Source organism: Ochotona princeps, chromosome 18, assembly GCF_030435755.1.
Source record: "Ochotona princeps isolate mOchPri1 chromosome 18, mOchPri1.hap1, whole genome shotgun sequence".
Classification (NCBI taxonomy): domain Eukaryota; kingdom Metazoa; phylum Chordata; class Mammalia; order Lagomorpha; family Ochotonidae; genus Ochotona; species Ochotona princeps.
In genome coordinates this window covers 49,451,424-49,467,449 of record NC_080849.1, presented here as the reverse complement: position 1 = coordinate 49,467,449, position 16,026 = coordinate 49,451,424, and the positions used below count along the sequence as shown (strand labels likewise).

The window sequence follows — 16,026 nt, the reverse complement described above, 5'->3', positions numbered from 1 at the left end:
AGGAAGCAGAACGGGCAATCAAACTCAGGCATCAGTGAGGGATGTGGGCATCCAAATGCCTACCGAAATTCAAACTTTAAAAATTAAATCTTCAGGGCCAAGATCGGTGGCTTAGCACCTAAGTCCTCTCCTTGAACATCCCAGGATCCCATATTGCAGCCGGTTCCCAACCTGGAAGCCGAATTTCCCATCAAACTCTCTGCTTCTGGCCTGGGAAAGCATTCAAGGACAGCCCAAAGTCTAGGGAAACTGCACCCGCATGGGAGACCCAGAGGAAGCTCTACTCCTAATATCAGATTGCCACAACTCTGCCTGTTTCTTTCTCTCTCTCTCTCTCTCCCTCTCTCTCTCTCTCTCTCTCTCTCTTTCTCTGCCTGTGTATCCCCTCTCCCTCTTGGCCTCGCTCACACGCGCGCGCGCACACACACACACACACACCCCCCACACACCCCTACAGCCAAGACCCTCAGCCCTGACTCAGGCAGAATCCCAAGGCCCGGCCGGCTGGCCGGAGGCCCAGCGCCACACTCGCCTGCCCGTTGGCCCCCTCCCCGGCCCTCGCAGACACACCTCCCACCGCCCGCAGCAGTCCCGCCCCCCGGGTGTAGGGGATGCCGAGGCGCCCCCACCCCACCCCCGTGGCGTGGGCAAACCTGCCCTGTGGACCGAAATGCCTCTGTGTCTCGAGGCCTGTGGGTGGTGTAGGACTGCGTGCCTGCTGCCTGCGTGCTGGCCAGTGCGTGGGGTCCCTGCGTGCGCCTGTGCGTGCGTGTGTGCATCAGTCGGTGGGTGAGGGTGACCCCGTGCGCTGGAGTGGGCCGTGCGGCGTGGCCCGCCGAGCCCGGCTCCCTCACGGCCCTCGGCCCCGGGTGCCCGGTCCCAGGTCCCGAGCCATCGTAGTGCCCAGCGTGGCTGATTGCTTGCTTGCTTGCTGGGTGGGTGGGAGTGAGGGTGGCTGTGGGGGAAGGGGTGGGGGTGGGCGAGGGGGTGGGCTGGGGGATGGGGGTGCGTCCGCGGGGCCCCAGGTGTCAACGGGGCCCACCGGGGCTGGGTGTCTGGGACCCCGTGGGTGCGTGCGGGCGGGCGTGCGGGCGTGTGTCAGCTGCCAGGGCTCCCAGCGGCAGGCGGAGCCGTAGGAGGGCAGGGCTGGGCAGTGTGAGGCGCCCCCCGAAGCCCACCCCGCCCAGCCCTGTCCGCCGGCGGCGCCTTCCCAGGTGCGGGAGCCTGGAGGGAGGAGGAGAATGCGGGGGTGCGGGGTGAGGCGCCCTGGCTGCGGGCAGGGGGAGGCGGCCTGAGAGGAGAGCTGGAGTGGCCTGGGGGCCGCTGAAGCAGGAGGTGGTCCAGCGTTGTCCCGGCGGTGCGGGCAGGGGCAGCAGCAGGGGCATGAATGAGCAACAGCAGGGGCAGGGGCATGAGCAGCAGGGGCAGGGGCAGCAGGGGCGTGTGGCGGGCGGGCGGGCGGGCGCAGGGGAGGGGCGTGTGGCGGGCAGGCAGCTGGGGCAGCAGGCTGAAGAGCGTGTGTGAGGCGGTGGCTGTCGTCTACGGCCATACCACCCTGAACGCGCCCGATCTCGTCTGATCTCGGAAGCTAAGCAGGGTCGGGCCTGGTTAGTACTTGGATGGGAGACCGCCTGGGAATACCGGGTGCTGTAGGCTTTTGCCCCCGGCCCATGTCCGCTCCCTCCTTTTCCCGCCTGCCCGCTCGCCCACCCAGCCCCACTCCGGGACGCCACCAGCCAAAAGCCCGCCCAACCCTGCACCCTGCCACCTGCCACCTGCTACCCTGCCTGCCTGCTCTGGCCTGCCCAGCGTCCCTTCCCCTGCCTGCTGCTGCAGTCCCAGCGCTCCGCCACACGCCTCCCACGCCCCCAACCCACCCGCCCGCCGCCGCATGCGACGGTGCCACCCCGTTGTGTGTGTGGCCCCACACACACTAGCCAGCGCCCCAGCCCGCCCAACCCTGCACCCTGCCACCTGCCACACACACACACAGCCCCCCAGCCAACCTTCTCTGCCAGGCGCGCACACACTCACGCGCGCCAGGATCTGCCCTCCGCCCGCAGGCTCCCTGGGCACCTGCCCACACCCACACCCACACCCACACCCCCAATCGTGTGTGTTCCTCCAGGGCACACAGCGCCCGCAGCCAGCCCCCAACAGCACCAACAGCAGCACCACCTCGCCAGCCCAGGCTTGCCACTGCTCAGGGCCCACCGCATGCACACTCAGTGGTCCTGGGCCAGGCCTGGGGAGAAACTTGCCTACACGCCACCTGCCAGAGCCCACCCGAGGGACCCCCTCACCCACCAACCCACCCACCTGGCCGGTAACAACTCTCTCTCTCTCTCTCTCTCTCTCTCTCTCTCTCTCTCTCTCTCTCTTTCTCTGCCTGTGTATCCCCTCTCCCTCTTGGCCTCGCTCACACGCGCGCGCGCACACACACACACACACACACACACACCCCACACACCCCTACAGCCAAGACCCTCAGCCCTGACTCAGGCAGAATCCCAAGGCCCGGCCGGCTGGCCGGAGGCCCAGCGCCACACTCGCCTGCCCGTTGGCCCCCTCCCCGGCCCTCGCAGACACACCTCCCACCGCCCGCAGCAGTCCCGCCCCCCGGGTGTAGGGGATGCCGAGGCGCCCCCACCCCACCCCCGTGGCGTGGGCAAACCTGCCCTGTGGACCGAAATGCCTCTGTGTCTCGAGGCCTGTGGGTGGTGTAGGACTGCGTGCCTGCTGCCTGCGTGCTGGCCAGTGCGTGGGGTCCCTGCGTGCGCCTGTGCGTGCGTGTGTGCATCAGTCGGTGGGTGAGGGTGACCCCGTGCGCTGGAGTGGGCCGTGCGGCGTGGCCCGCCGAGCCCGGCTCCCTCACGGCCCTCGGCCCCGGGTGCCCGGTCCCAGGTCCCGAGCCATCGTAGTGCCCAGCGTGGCTGATTGCTTGCTTGCTTGCTGGGTGGGTGGGAGTGAGGGTGGCTGTGGGGGAAGGGGTGGGGGTGGGCGAGGGGGTGGGCTGGGGGATGGGGGTGCGTCCGCGGGGCCCCAGGTGTCAACGGGGCCCACCGGGGCTGGGTGTCTGGGACCCCGTGGGTGCGTGCGGGCGGGCGTGCGGGCGTGTGTCAGCTGCCAGGGCTCCCAGCGGCAGGCGGAGCCGTAGGAGGGCAGGGCTGGGCAGTGTGAGGCGCCCCCCGAAGCCCACCCCGCCCAGCCCTGTCCGCCGGCGGCGCCTTCCCAGGTGCGGGAGCCTGGAGGGAGGAGGAGAGTGCGGGGGTGCGGGGTGAGGCGCCCTGGCTGCGGGCAGGGGGAGGCGGCCTGAGAGGAGAGCTGGAGTGGCCTGGGGGCCGCTGAAGCAGGAGGTGGTCCAGCGTTGTCCCGGCGGTGCGGGCAGGGGCAGCAGCAGGGGCATGAATGAGCAACAGCAGGGGCAGGGGCATGAGCAGCAGGGGCAGGGGCAGCAGGGGCGTGTGGCGGGCGGGCGGGCGGGCGCAGGGGAGGGGCGTGTGGCGGGCAGGCAGCTGGGGCAGCAGGCTGAAGAGCGTGTGTGAGGCGGTGGCTGTCGTCTACGGCCATACCACCCTGAACGCGCCCGATCTCGTCTGATCTCGGAAGCTAAGCAGGGTCGGGCCTGGTTAGTACTTGGATGGGAGACCGCCTGGGAATACCGGGTGCTGTAGGCTTTTGCCCCCGGCCCATGCCCGCTCCCTCCTTTTCCCGCCTGCCCGCTCGCCCACCCAGCCCCACTCCGGGACGCCACCAGCCAAAAGCCCGCCCAACCCTGCACCCTGCCACCTGCCACCTGCTACCCTGCCTGCCTGCTCTGGCCTGCCCAGCGTCCCTTCCCCTGCCTGCTGCTGCAGTCCCAGCGCTCCGCCACACGCCTCCCACGCCCCCAACCCACCCGCCCGCCGCCGCATGCGACGGTGCCACCCCGTTGTGTGTGTGGCCCCACACACACTAGCCAGCGCCCCAGCCCGCCCAACCCTGCACAGCCACCTGCCACACACACACACAGCCCCCCAGCCAACCTTCTCTGCCAGGCGCGCACACACTCACGCGCGCCAAGATCTGCCCTCCGCCCGCAGGCTCCCTGGGCACCTGCCCACACCCACACCCACACCCACACCCCCAATCGTGTGTGTTCCTCCAGGGCACACAGCGCCCGCAGCCAGCCCCCAACAGCACCAACAGCAGCACCACCTCGCCAGCCCAGGCTTGCCACTGCTCAGGGCCCACCGCATGCACACTCAGTGGTCCTGGGCCAGGCCTGGGGAGAAACTTGCCTACACGCCACCTGCCAGAGCCCACCCGAGGGACCCCCTCACCCACCAACCCACCCACCTGGCCGGTAACAACTCTCTCTCTCTCTCTCTGCCTGTGTATCCCCTCTCCCTCTTGGCCTCGCTCACACGCGCGCGCGCACACACACACACACACACACACACCCAACACCCCTACAGCCAAGACCCTCAGCCCTGACTCAGGCAGAATCCCAAGGCCCGGCCGGCTGGCCGGAGGCCCAGCGCCACACTCGCCTGCCCGTTGGCCCCCTCCCCGGCCCTCGCAGACACACCTCTCACCGCCCGCAGCAGTCCCGCCCCCCGGGTGTAGGGGATGCCGAGGCGCCCCCACCCCACCCCCGTGGCGTGGGCAAACCTGCCCTGTGGACCGAAATGCCTCTGTGTCTCGAGGCCTGTGGGTGGTGTAGGACTGCGTGCCTGCTGCCTGCGTGCTGGCCAGTGCGTGGGGTCCCTGCGTGCGCCTGTGCGTGCGTGTGTGCATCAGTCGGTGGGTGAGGGTGACCCCGTGCGCTGGAGTGGGCCGTGCGGCGTGGCCCGCCGAGCCCGGCTCCCTCACGGCCCTCGGCCCCGGGTGCCCGGTCCCAGGTCCCGAGCCATCGTAGTGCCCAGCGTGGCTGATTGCTTGCTTGCTTGCTGGGTGGGTGGGAGTGAGGGTGGCTGTGGGGGAAGGGGTGGGGGTGGGCGAGGGGGTGGGCTGGGGGATGGGGGTGCGTCCGCGGGGCCCCAGGTGTCAACGGGGCCCACCGGGGCTGGGTGTCTGGGACCCCGTGGGTGCGTGCGGGCGGGCGTGCGGGCGTGTGTCAGCTGCCAGGGCTCCCAGCGGCAGGCGGAGCCGTAGGAGGGCAGGGCTGGGCAGTGTGAGGCGCCCCCCGAAGCCCACCCCGCCCAGCCCTGTCCGCCGGCGGCGCCTTCCCAGGTGCGGGAGCCTGGAGGGAGGAGGAGAGTGCGGGGGTGCGGGGTGAGGCGCCCTGGCTGCGGGCAGGGGGAGGCGGCCTGAGAGGAGAGCTGGAGTGGCCTGGGGGCCGCTGAAGCAGGAGGTGGTCCAGCGTTGTCCCGGCGGTGCGGGCAGGGGCAGCAGCAGGGGCATGAATGAGCAACAGCAGGGGCAGGGGCATGAGCAGCAGGGGCAGGGGCAGCAGGGGCGTGTGGCGGGCGGGCGGGCGGGCGCAGGGGAGGGGCGTGTGGCGGGCAGGCAGCTGGGGCAGCAGGCTGAAGAGCGTGTGTGAGGCAGTGGCTGTCGTCTACGGCCATACCACCCTGAACGCGCCCGATCTCGTCTGATCTCGGAAGCTAAGCAGGGTCGGGCCTGGTTAGTACTTGGATGGGAGACCGCCTGGGAATACCGGGTGCTGTAGGCTTTTGCCCCCGGCCCATGCCCGCTCCCTCCTTTTCCCGCCTGCCCGCTCGCCCACCCAGCCCCACTCCGGGACGCCACCAGCCAAAAGCCCGCCCAACCCTGCACCCTGCCACCTGCCACCTGCTACCCTGCCTGCCTGCTCTGGCCTGCCCAGCGTCCCTTCCCCTGCCTGCTGCTGCAGTCCCAGCGCTCCGCCACACGCCTCCCACGCCCCCAACCCACCCGCCCGCCGCCGCATGCGACGGTGCCACCCCGTTGTGTGTGTGGCCCCACACACACTAGCCAGCGCCCCAGCCCGCCCAACCCTGCACAGCCACCTGCCACACACACACACAGCCCCCCAGCCAACCTTCTCTGCCAGGCGCGCACACACTCACGCGCGCCAAGATCTGCCCTCCGCCCGCAGGCTCCCTGGGCACCTGCCCACACCCACACCCACACCCACACCCCCAATCGTGTGTGTTCCTCCAGGGCACACAGCGCCCGCAGCCAGCCCCCAACAGCACCAACAGCAGCACCACCTCGCCAGCCCAGGCTTGCCACTGCTCAGGGCCCACCGCATGCACACTCAGTGGTCCTGGGCCAGGCCTGGGGAGAAACTTGCCTACACGCCACCTGCCAGAGCCCACCCGAGGGACCCCCTCACCCACCAACCCACCCACCTGGCCGGTAACAACTCTCTCTCTCTCTCTCTCTCTCTCTCTCTCTGCCTGTGTATCCCCTCTCCCTCTTGGCCTCGCTCACACGCGCGCGCGCACACACACACACACACACACACACACACACCCCACACACCCCTACAGCCAAGACCCTCAGCCCTGACTCAGGCAGAATCCCAAGGCCCGGCCGGCTGGCCGGAGGCCCAGCGCCACACTCGCCTGCCCGTTGGCCCCCTCCCCGGCCCTCGCAGACACACCTCCCACCGCCCGCAGCAGTCCCGCCCCCCGGGTGTAGGGGATGCCGAGGCGCCCCCACCCCACCCCCGTGGCGTGGGCAAACCTGCCCTGTGGACCGAAATGCCTCTGTGTCTCGAGGCCTGTGGGTGGTGTAGGACTGCGTGCCTGCTGCCTGCGTGCTGGCCAGTGCGTGGGGTCCCTGCGTGCGCCTGTGCGTGCGTGTGTGCATCAGTCGGTGGGTGAGGGTGACCCCGTGCGCTGGAGTGGGCCGTGCGGCGTGGCCCGCCGAGCCCGGCTCCCTCACGGCCCTCGGCCCCGGGTGCCCGGTCCCAGGTCCCGAGCCATCGTAGTGCCCAGCGTGGCTGATTGCTTGCTTGCTTGCTGGGTGGGTGGGAGTGAGGGTGGCTGTGGGGGAAGGGGTGGGGGTGGGCGAGGGGGTGGGCTGGGGGATGGGGGTGCGTCCGCGGGGCCCCAGGTGTCAACGGGGCCCACCGGGGCTGGGTGTCTGGGACCCCGTGGGTGCGTGCGGGCGGGCGTGCGGGCGTGTGTCAGCTGCCAGGGCTCCCAGCGGCAGGCGGAGCCGTAGGAGGGCAGGGCTGGGCAGTGTGAGGCGCCCCCCGAAGCCCACCCCGCCCAGCCCTGTCCGCCGGCGGCGCCTTCCCAGGTGCGGGAGCCTGGAGGGAGGAGGAGAATGCGGGGGTGCGGGGTGAGGCGCCCTGGCTGCGGGCAGGGGGAGGCGGCCTGAGAGGAGAGCTGGAGTGGCCTGGGGGCCGCTGAAGCAGGAGGTGGTCCAGCGTTGTCCCGGCGGTGCGGGCAGGGGCAGCAGCAGGGGCATGAATGAGCAACAGCAGGGGCAGGGGCATGAGCAGCAGGGGCAGGGGCAGCAGGGGCGTGTGGCGGGCGGGCGGGCGGGCGCAGGGGAGGGGCGTGTGGCGGGCAGGCAGCTGGGGCAGCAGGCTGAAGAGCGTGTGTGAGGCGGTGGCTGTCGTCTACGGCCATACCACCCTGAACGCGCCCGATCTCGTCTGATCTCGGAAGCTAAGCAGGGTCGGGCCTGGTTAGTACTTGGATGGGAGACCGCCTGGGAATACCGGGTGCTGTAGGCTTTTGCCCCCGGCCCATGCCCGCTCCCTCCTTTTCCCGCCTGCCCGCTCGCCCACCCAGCCCCACTCCGGGACGCCACCAGCCAAAAGCCCGCCCAACCCTGCACCCTGCCACCTGCCACCTGCTACCCTGCCTGCCTGCTCTGGCCTGCCCAGCGTCCCTTCCCCTGCCTGCTGCTGCAGTCCCAGCGCTCCGCCACACGCCTCCCACGCCCCCAACCCACCCGCCCGCCGCCGCATGCGACGGTGCCACCCCGTTGTGTGTGTGGCCCCACACACACTAGCCAGCGCCCCAGCCCGCCCAACCCTGCACAGCCACCTGCCACACACACACACAGCCCCCCAGCCAACCTTCTCTGCCAGGCGCGCACACACTCACGCGCGCCAAGATCTGCCCTCCGCCCGCAGGCTCCCTGGGCACCTGCCCACACCCACACCCACACCCACACCCCCAATCGTGTGTGTTCCTCCAGGGCACACAGCGCCCGCAGCCAGCCCCCAACAGCACCAACAGCAGCACCACCTCGCCAGCCCAGGCTTGCCACTGCTCAGGGCCCACCGCATGCACACTCAGTGGTCCTGGGCCAGGCCTGGGGAGAAACTTGCCTACACGCCACCTGCCAGAGCCCACCCGAGGGACCCCCTCACCCACCAACCCACCCACCTGGCCGGTAACAACTCTCTCTCTCTCTCTCTGCCTGTGTATCCCCTCTCCCTCTTGGCCTCGCTCACACGCGCGCGCGCACACACACACACACACACACACACCCAACACCCCTACAGCCAAGACCCTCAGCCCTGACTCAGGCAGAATCCCAAGGCCCGGCCGGCTGGCCGGAGGCCCAGCGCCACACTCGCCTGCCCGTTGGCCCCCTCCCCGGCCCTCGCAGACACACCTCTCACCGCCCGCAGCAGTCCCGCCCCCCGGGTGTAGGGGATGCCGAGGCGCCCCCACCCCACCCCCGTGGCGTGGGCAAACCTGCCCTGTGGACCGAAATGCCTCTGTGTCTCGAGGCCTGTGGGTGGTGTAGGACTGCGTGCCTGCTGCCTGCGTGCTGGCCAGTGCGTGGGGTCCCTGCGTGCGCCTGTGCGTGCGTGTGTGCATCAGTCGGTGGGTGAGGGTGACCCCGTGCGCTGGAGTGGGCCGTGCGGCGTGGCCCGCCGAGCCCGGCTCCCTCACGGCCCTCGGCCCCGGGTGCCCGGTCCCAGGTCCCGAGCCATCGTAGTGCCCAGCGTGGCTGATTGCTTGCTTGCTTGCTGGGTGGGTGGGAGTGAGGGTGGCTGTGGGGGAAGGGGTGGGGGTGGGCGAGGGGGTGGGCTGGGGGATGGGGGTGCGTCCGCGGGGCCCCAGGTGTCAACGGGGCCCACCGGGGCTGGGTGTCTGGGACCCCGTGGGTGCGTGCGGGCGGGCGTGCGGGCGTGTGTCAGCTGCCAGGGCTCCCAGCGGCAGGCGGAGCCGTAGGAGGGCAGGGCTGGGCAGTGTGAGGCGCCCCCCGAAGCCCACCCCGCCCAGCCCTGTCCGCCGGCGGCGCCTTCCCAGGTGCGGGAGCCTGGAGGGAGGAGGAGAGTGCGGGGGTGCGGGGTGAGGCGCCCTGGCTGCGGGCAGGGGGAGGCGGCCTGAGAGGAGAGCTGGAGTGGCCTGGGGGCCGCTGAAGCAGGAGGTGGTCCAGCGTTGTCCCGGCGGTGCGGGCAGGGGCAGCAGCAGGGGCATGAATGAGCAACAGCAGGGGCAGGGGCATGAGCAGCAGGGGCAGGGGCAGCAGGGGCGTGTGGCGGGCGGGCGGGCGGGCGCAGGGGAGGGGCGTGTGGCGGGCAGGCAGCTGGGGCAGCAGGCTGAAGAGCGTGTGTGAGGCGGTGGCTGTCGTCTACGGCCATACCACCCTGAACGCGCCCGATCTCGTCTGATCTCGGAAGCTAAGCAGGGTCGGGCCTGGTTAGTACTTGGATGGGAGACCGCCTGGGAATACCGGGTGCTGTAGGCTTTTGCCCCCGGCCCATGCCCGCTCCCTCCTTTTCCCGCCTGCCCGCTCGCCCACCCAGCCCCACTCCGGGACGCCACCAGCCAAAAGCCCGCCCAACCCTGCACCCTGCCACCTGCCACCTGCTACCCTGCCTGCCTGCTCTGGCCTGCCCAGCGTCCCTTCCCCTGCCTGCTGCTGCAGTCCCAGCGCTCCGCCACACGCCTCCCACGCCCCCAACCCACCCGCCCGCCGCCGCATGCGACGGTGCCACCCCGTTGTGTGTGTGGCCCCACACACACTAGCCAGCGCCCCAGCCCGCCCAACCCTGCACCCTGCCACCTGCCACACACACACACAGCCCCCCAGCCAACCTTCTCTGCCAGGCGCGCACACACTCACGCGCGCCAGGATCTGCCCTCCGCCCGCAGGCTCCCTGGGCACCTGCCCACACCCACACCCACACCCCCAATCGTGTGTGTTCCTCCAGGGCACACAGCGCCCGCAGCCAGCCCCCAACAGCACCAACAGCAGCACCACCTCGCCAGCCCAGGCTTGCCACTGCTCAGGGCCCACCGCATGCACACTCAGTGGTCCTGGGCCAGGCCTGGGGAGAAACTTGCCTACACGCCACCTGCCAGAGCCCACCCGAGGGACCCCCTCACCCACCAACCCACCCACCTGGCCGGTAACAACTCTCTCTCTCTCTCTCTCTCTCTCTCTCTCTGCCTGTGTATCCCCTCTCCCTCTTGGCCTCGCTCACACGCGCGCGCGCACACACACACACACACACACACACACACACCCCACACACCCCTACAGCCAAGACCCTCAGCCCTGACTCAGGCAGAATCCCAAGGCCCGGCCGGCTGGCCGGAGGCCCAGCGCCACACTCGCCTGCCCGTTGGCCCCCTCCCTGGCCCTCGCAGACACACCTCCCACCGCCCGCAGCAGTCCCGCCCCCCGGGTGTAGGGGATGCCGAGGCGCCCCCACCCCACCCCCGTGGCGTGGGCAAACCTGCCCTGTGGACCGAAATGCCTCTGTGTCTCGAGGCCTGTGGGTGGTGTAGGACTGCGTGCCTGCTGCCTGCGTGCTGGCCAGTGCGTGGGGTCCCTGCGTGCGCCTGTGCGTGCGTGTGTGCATCAGTCGGTGGGTGAGGGTGACCCCGTGCGCTGGAGTGGGCCGTGCGGCGTGGCCCGCCGAGCCCGGCTCCCTCACGGCCCTCGGCCCCGGGTGCCCGGTCCCAGGTCCCGAGCCATCGTAGTGCCCAGCGTGGCTGATTGCTTGCTTGCTTGCTGGGTGGGTGGGAGTGAGGGTGGCTGTGGGGGAAGGGGTGGGGGTGGGCGAGGGGGTGGGCTGGGGGATGGGGGTGCGTCCGCGGGGCCCCAGGTGTCAACGGGGCCCACCGGGGCTGGGTGTCTGGGACCCCGTGGGTGCGTGCGGGCGGGCGTGCGGGCGTGTGTCAGCTGCCAGGGCTCCCAGCGGCAGGCGGAGCCGTAGGAGGGCAGGGCTGGGCAGTGTGAGGCGCCCCCCGAAGCCCACCCCGCCCAGCCCTGTCCGCCGGCGGCGCCTTCCCAGGTGCGGGAGCCTGGAGGGAGGAGGAGAATGCGGGGGTGCGGGGTGAGGCGCCCTGGCTGCGGGCAGGGGGAGGCGGCCTGAGAGGAGAGCTGGAGTGGCCTGGGGGCCGCTGAAGCAGGAGGTGGTCCAGCGTTGTCCCGGCGGTGCGGGCAGGGGCAGCAGCAGGGGCATGAATGAGCAACAGCAGGGGCAGGGGCATGAGCAGCAGGGGCAGGGGCAGCAGGGGCGTGTGGCGGGCGGGCGGGCGGGCGCAGGGGAGGGGCGTGTGGCGGGCAGGCAGCTGGGGCAGCAGGCTGAAGAGCGTGTGTGAGGCGGTGGCTGTCGTCTACGGCCATACCACCCTGAACGCGCCCGATCTCGTCTGATCTCGGAAGCTAAGCAGGGTCGGGCCTGGTTAGTACTTGGATGGGAGACCGCCTGGGAATACCGGGTGCTGTAGGCTTTTGCCCCCGGCCCATGCCCGCTCCCTCCTTTTCCCGCCTGCCCGCTCGCCCACCCAGCCCCACTCCGGGACGCCACCAGCCAAAAGCCCGCCCAACCCTGCACCCTGCCACCTGCCACCTGCTACCCTGCCTGCCTGCTCTGGCCTGCCCAGCGTCCCTTCCCCTGCCTGCTGCTGCAGTCCCAGCGCTCCGCCACACGCCTCCCACGCCCCCAACCCACCCGCCCGCCGCCGCATGCGACGGTGCCACCCCGTTGTGTGTGTGGCCCCACACACACTAGCCAGCGCCCCAGCCCGCCCAACCCTGCACCCTGCCACCTGCCACACACACACACAGCCCCCCAGCCAACCTTCTCTGCCAGGCGCGCACACACTCACGCGCGCCAGGATCTGCCCTCCGCCCGCAGGCTCCCTGGGCACCTGCCCACACCCACACCCACACCCACACCCCCAATCGTGTGTGTTCCTCCAGGGCACACAGCGCCCGCAGCCAGCCCCCAACAGCACCAACAGCAGCACCACCTCGCCAGCCCAGGCTTGCCACTGCTCAGGGCCCACCGCATGCACACTCAGTGGTCCTGGGCCAGGCCTGGGGAGAAACTTGCCTACACGCCACCTGCCAGAGCCCACCCGAGGGACCCCCTCACCCACCAACCCACCCACCTGGCCGGTAACAACTCTCTCTCTCTCTCTCTCTCTCTCTCTCTCTCTGCCTGTGTATCCCCTCTCCCTCTTGGCCTCGCTCACACGCGCGCGCGCACACACACACACACACACACACACACCCCACACACCCCTACAGCCAAGACCCTCAGCCCTGACTCAGGCAGAATCCCAAGGCCCGGCCGGCTGGCCGGAGGCCCAGCGCCACACTCGCCTGCCCGTTGGCCCCCTCCCTGGCCCTCGCAGACACACCTCCCACCGCCCGCAGCAGTCCCGCCCCCCGGGTGTAGGGGATGCCGAGGCGCCCCCACCCCACCCCCGTGGCGTGGGCAAACCTGCCCTGTGGACCGAAATGCCTCTGTGTCTCGAGGCCTGTGGGTGGTGTAGGACTGCGTGCCTGCTGCCTGCGTGCTGGCCAGTGCGTGGGGTCCCTGCGTGCGCCTGTGCGTGCGTGTGTGCATCAGTCGGTGGGTGAGGGTGACCCCGTGCGCTGGAGTGGGCCGTGCGGCGTGGCCCGCCGAGCCCGGCTCCCTCACGGCCCTCGGCCCCGGGTGCCCGGTCCCAGGTCCCGAGCCATCGTAGTGCCCAGCGTGGCTGATTGCTTGCTTGCTTGCTGGGTGGGTGGGAGTGAGGGTGGCTGTGGGGGAAGGGGTGGGGGTGGGCGAGGGGGTGGGCTGGGGGATGGGGGTGCGTCCGCGGGGCCCCAGGTGTCAACGGGGCCCACCGGGGCTGGGTGTCTGGGACCCCGTGGGTGCGTGCGGGCGGGCGTGCGGGCGTGTGTCAGCTGCCAGGGCTCCCAGCGGCAGGCGGAGCCGTAGGAGGGCAGGGCTGGGCAGTGTGAGGCGCCCCCCGAAGCCCACCCCGCCCAGCCCTGTCCGCCGGCGGCGCCTTCCCAGGTGCGGGAGCCTGGAGGGAGGAGGAGAGTGCGGGGGTGCGGGGTGAGGCGCCCTGGCTGCGGGCAGGGGGAGGCGGCCTGAGAGGAGAGCTGGAGTGGCCTGGGGGCCGCTGAAGCAGGAGGTGGTCCAGCGTTGTCCCGGCGGTGCGGGCAGGGGCAGCAGCAGGGGCATGAATGAGCAACAGCAGGGGCAGGGGCATGAGCAGCAGGGGCAGGGGCAGCAGGGGCGTGTGGCGGGCGGGCGGGCGGGCGCAGGGGAGGGGCGTGTGGCGGGCAGGCAGCTGGGGCAGCAGGCTGAAGAGCGTGTGTGAGGCGGTGGCTGTCGTCTACGGCCATACCACCCTGAACGCGCCCGATCTCGTCTGATCTCGGAAGCTAAGCAGGGTCGGGCCTGGTTAGTACTTGGATGGGAGACCGCCTGGGAATACCGGGTGCTGTAGGCTTTTGCCCCCGGCCCATGCCCGCTCCCTCCTTTTCCCGCCTGCCCGCTCGCCCACCCAGCCCCACTCCGGGACGCCACCAGCCAAAAGCCCGCCCAACCCTGCACCCTGCCACCTGCCACCTGCTACCCTGCCTGCCTGCTCTGGCCTGCCCAGCGTCCCTTCCCCTGCCTGCTGCTGCAGTCCCAGCGCTCCGCCACACGCCTCCCACGCCCCCAACCCACCCGCCCGCCGCCGCATGCGACGGTGCCACCCCGTTGTGTGTGTGGCCCCACACACACTAGCCAGCGCCCCAGCCCGCCCAACCCTGCACCCTGCCACCTGCCACACACACACACAGCCCCCCAGCCAACCTTCTCTGCCAGGCGCGCACACACTCACGCGCGCCAGGATCTGCCCTCCGCCCGCAGGCTCCCTGGGCACCTGCCCACACCCACACCCACACCCACACCCCCAATCGTGTGTGTTCCTCCAGGGCACACAGCGCCCGCAGCCAGCCCCCAACAGCACCAACAGCAGCACCACCTCGCCAGCCCAGGCTTGCCACTGCTCAGGGCCCACCGCATGCACACTCAGTGGTCCTGGGCCAGGCCTGGGGAGAAACTTGCCTACACGCCACCTGCCAGAGCCCACCCGAGGGACCCCCTCACCCACCAACCCACCCACCTGGCCGGTAACAACTCTCTCTCTCTCTCTCTGCCTGTGTATCCCCTCTCCCTCTTGGCCTCGCTCACACGCGCGCGCGCACACACACACACACACACACACACCCAACACCCCTACAGCCAAGACCCTCAGCCCTGACTCAGGCAGAATCCCAAGGCCCGGCCGGCTGGCCGGAGGCCCAGCGCCACACTCGCCTGCCCGTTGGCCCCCTCCCCGGCCCTCGCAGACACACCTCTCACCGCCCGCAGCAGTCCCGCCCCCCGGGTGTAGGGGATGCCGAGGCGCCCCCACCCCACCCCCGTGGCGTGGGCAAACCTGCCCTGTGGACCGAAATGCCTCTGTGTCTCGAGGCCTGTGGGTGGTGTAGGACTGCGTGCCTGCTGCCTGCGTGCTGGCCAGTGCGTGGGGTCCCTGCGTGCGCCTGTGCGTGCGTGTGTGCATCAGTCGGTGGGTGAGGGTGACCCCGTGCGCTGGAGTGGGCCGTGCGGCGTGGCCCGCCGAGCCCGGCTCCCTCACGGCCCTCGGCCCCGGGTGCCCGGTCCCAGGTCCCGAGCCATCGTAGTGCCCAGCGTGGCTGATTGCTTGCTTGCTTGCTGGGTGGGTGGGAGTGAGGGTGGCTGTGGGGGAAGGGGTGGGGGTGGGCGAGGGGGTGGGCTGGGGGATGGGGGTGCGTCCGCGGGGCCCCAGGTGTCAACGGGGCCCACCGGGGCTGGGTGTCTGGGACCCCGTGGGTGCGTGCGGGCGGGCGTGCGGGCGTGTGTCAGCTGCCAGGGCTCCCAGCGGCAGGCGGAGCCGTAGGAGGGCAGGGCTGGGCAGTGTGAGGCGCCCCCCGAAGCCCACCCCGCCCAGCCCTGTCCGCCGGCGGCGCCTTCCCAGGTGCGGGAGCCTGGAGGGAGGAGGAGAGTGCGGGGGTGCGGGGTGAGGCGCCCTGGCTGCGGGCAGGGGGAGGCGGCCTGAGAGGAGAGCTGGAGTGGCCTGGGGGCCGCTGAAGCAGGAGGTGGTCCAGCGTTGTCCCGGCGGTGCGGGCAGGGGCAGCAGCAGGGGCATGAATGAGCAACAGCAGGGGCAGGGGCATGAGCAGCAGGGGCAGGGGCAGCAGGGGCGTGTGGCGGGCGGGCGGGCGGGCGCAGGGGAGGGGCGTGTGGCGGGCAGGCAGCTGGGGCAGCAGGCTGAAGAGCGTGTGTGAGGCGGTGGCTGTCGTCTACGGCCATACCACCCTGAACGCGCCCGATCTCGTCTGATCTCGGAAGCTAAGCAGGGTCGGGCCTGGTTAGTACTTGGATGGGAGACCGCCTGGGAATACCGGGTGCTGTAGGCTTTTGCCCCCGGCCCATGCCCGCTCCCTCCTTTTCCCGCCTGCCCGCTCGCCCACCCAGCCCCACTCCGGGACGCCACCAGCCAAAAGCCCGCCCAACCCTGCACCCTGCCACCTGCCACCTGCTACCCTGCCTGCCTGCTCTGGCCTGCCCAGCGTCCCTTCCCCTGCCTGCTGCTGCAGTCCCAGCGCTCCGCCACACGCCTCCCACGCCCCCAACCCACCCGCCCGCCGCCGCATGCGACGGTGCCACCCCGTTGTGTGTGTGGCCCCACACACACTAGCCAGCGCCCCAGCCCGCCCAACCCTGCACCCTGCCACCTGCCACACACACACACAGCCCCCCAGCCAACCTTCTCTGCCAGGCGCGCACACACTCACGCGCGCCAAGATCTGCCCTCCGCCCGCAGGCTC

General features: G+C 71.0%; 8 non-coding genes across 8 annotated transcripts; all 8 read left to right on the top strand.

Annotated features, from left to right (window-relative positions):
• The first annotated feature begins 1,537 nt into the window (after nt 1–1,537).
• Nucleotides 1,538–1,656, top strand: LOC131482580 (5S ribosomal RNA). Its single transcript, XR_009247123.1, has one exon. It is a non-coding gene; the product is annotated as a 5S ribosomal RNA (ribosomal RNA).
• Nucleotides 1,657–3,558: 1,902 nt separating this feature from the next.
• Nucleotides 3,559–3,677, top strand: LOC131482579 (5S ribosomal RNA). The gene has a single exon (XR_009247122.1). It is a non-coding gene; the product is annotated as a 5S ribosomal RNA (ribosomal RNA).
• A 1,860-nt stretch (nt 3,678–5,537) lies between these two features.
• On the top strand, nt 5,538–5,656 carry LOC131482578 (5S ribosomal RNA). Its single transcript, XR_009247121.1, has one exon. It is a non-coding gene; the product is annotated as a 5S ribosomal RNA (ribosomal RNA).
• Nucleotides 5,657–7,538: 1,882 nt separating this feature from the next.
• Nucleotides 7,539–7,657, top strand: LOC131482576 (5S ribosomal RNA). Its single transcript, XR_009247119.1, has one exon. It is a non-coding gene; the product is annotated as a 5S ribosomal RNA (ribosomal RNA).
• Nucleotides 7,658–9,517: 1,860 nt separating this feature from the next.
• Nucleotides 9,518–9,636, top strand: LOC131482575 (5S ribosomal RNA). The gene has a single exon (XR_009247118.1). It is a non-coding gene; the product is annotated as a 5S ribosomal RNA (ribosomal RNA).
• A 1,878-nt stretch (nt 9,637–11,514) lies between these two features.
• Nucleotides 11,515–11,633, top strand: LOC131482574 (5S ribosomal RNA). Its single transcript, XR_009247117.1, has one exon. It is a non-coding gene; the product is annotated as a 5S ribosomal RNA (ribosomal RNA).
• Nucleotides 11,634–13,515: 1,882 nt separating this feature from the next.
• Nucleotides 13,516–13,634, top strand: LOC131482573 (5S ribosomal RNA). The gene has a single exon (XR_009247116.1). It is a non-coding gene; the product is annotated as a 5S ribosomal RNA (ribosomal RNA).
• A 1,862-nt stretch (nt 13,635–15,496) lies between these two features.
• On the top strand, nt 15,497–15,615 carry LOC131482571 (5S ribosomal RNA). The gene has a single exon (XR_009247115.1). It is a non-coding gene; the product is annotated as a 5S ribosomal RNA (ribosomal RNA).
• Nucleotides 15,616–16,026: the final 411 nt, after the last annotated feature.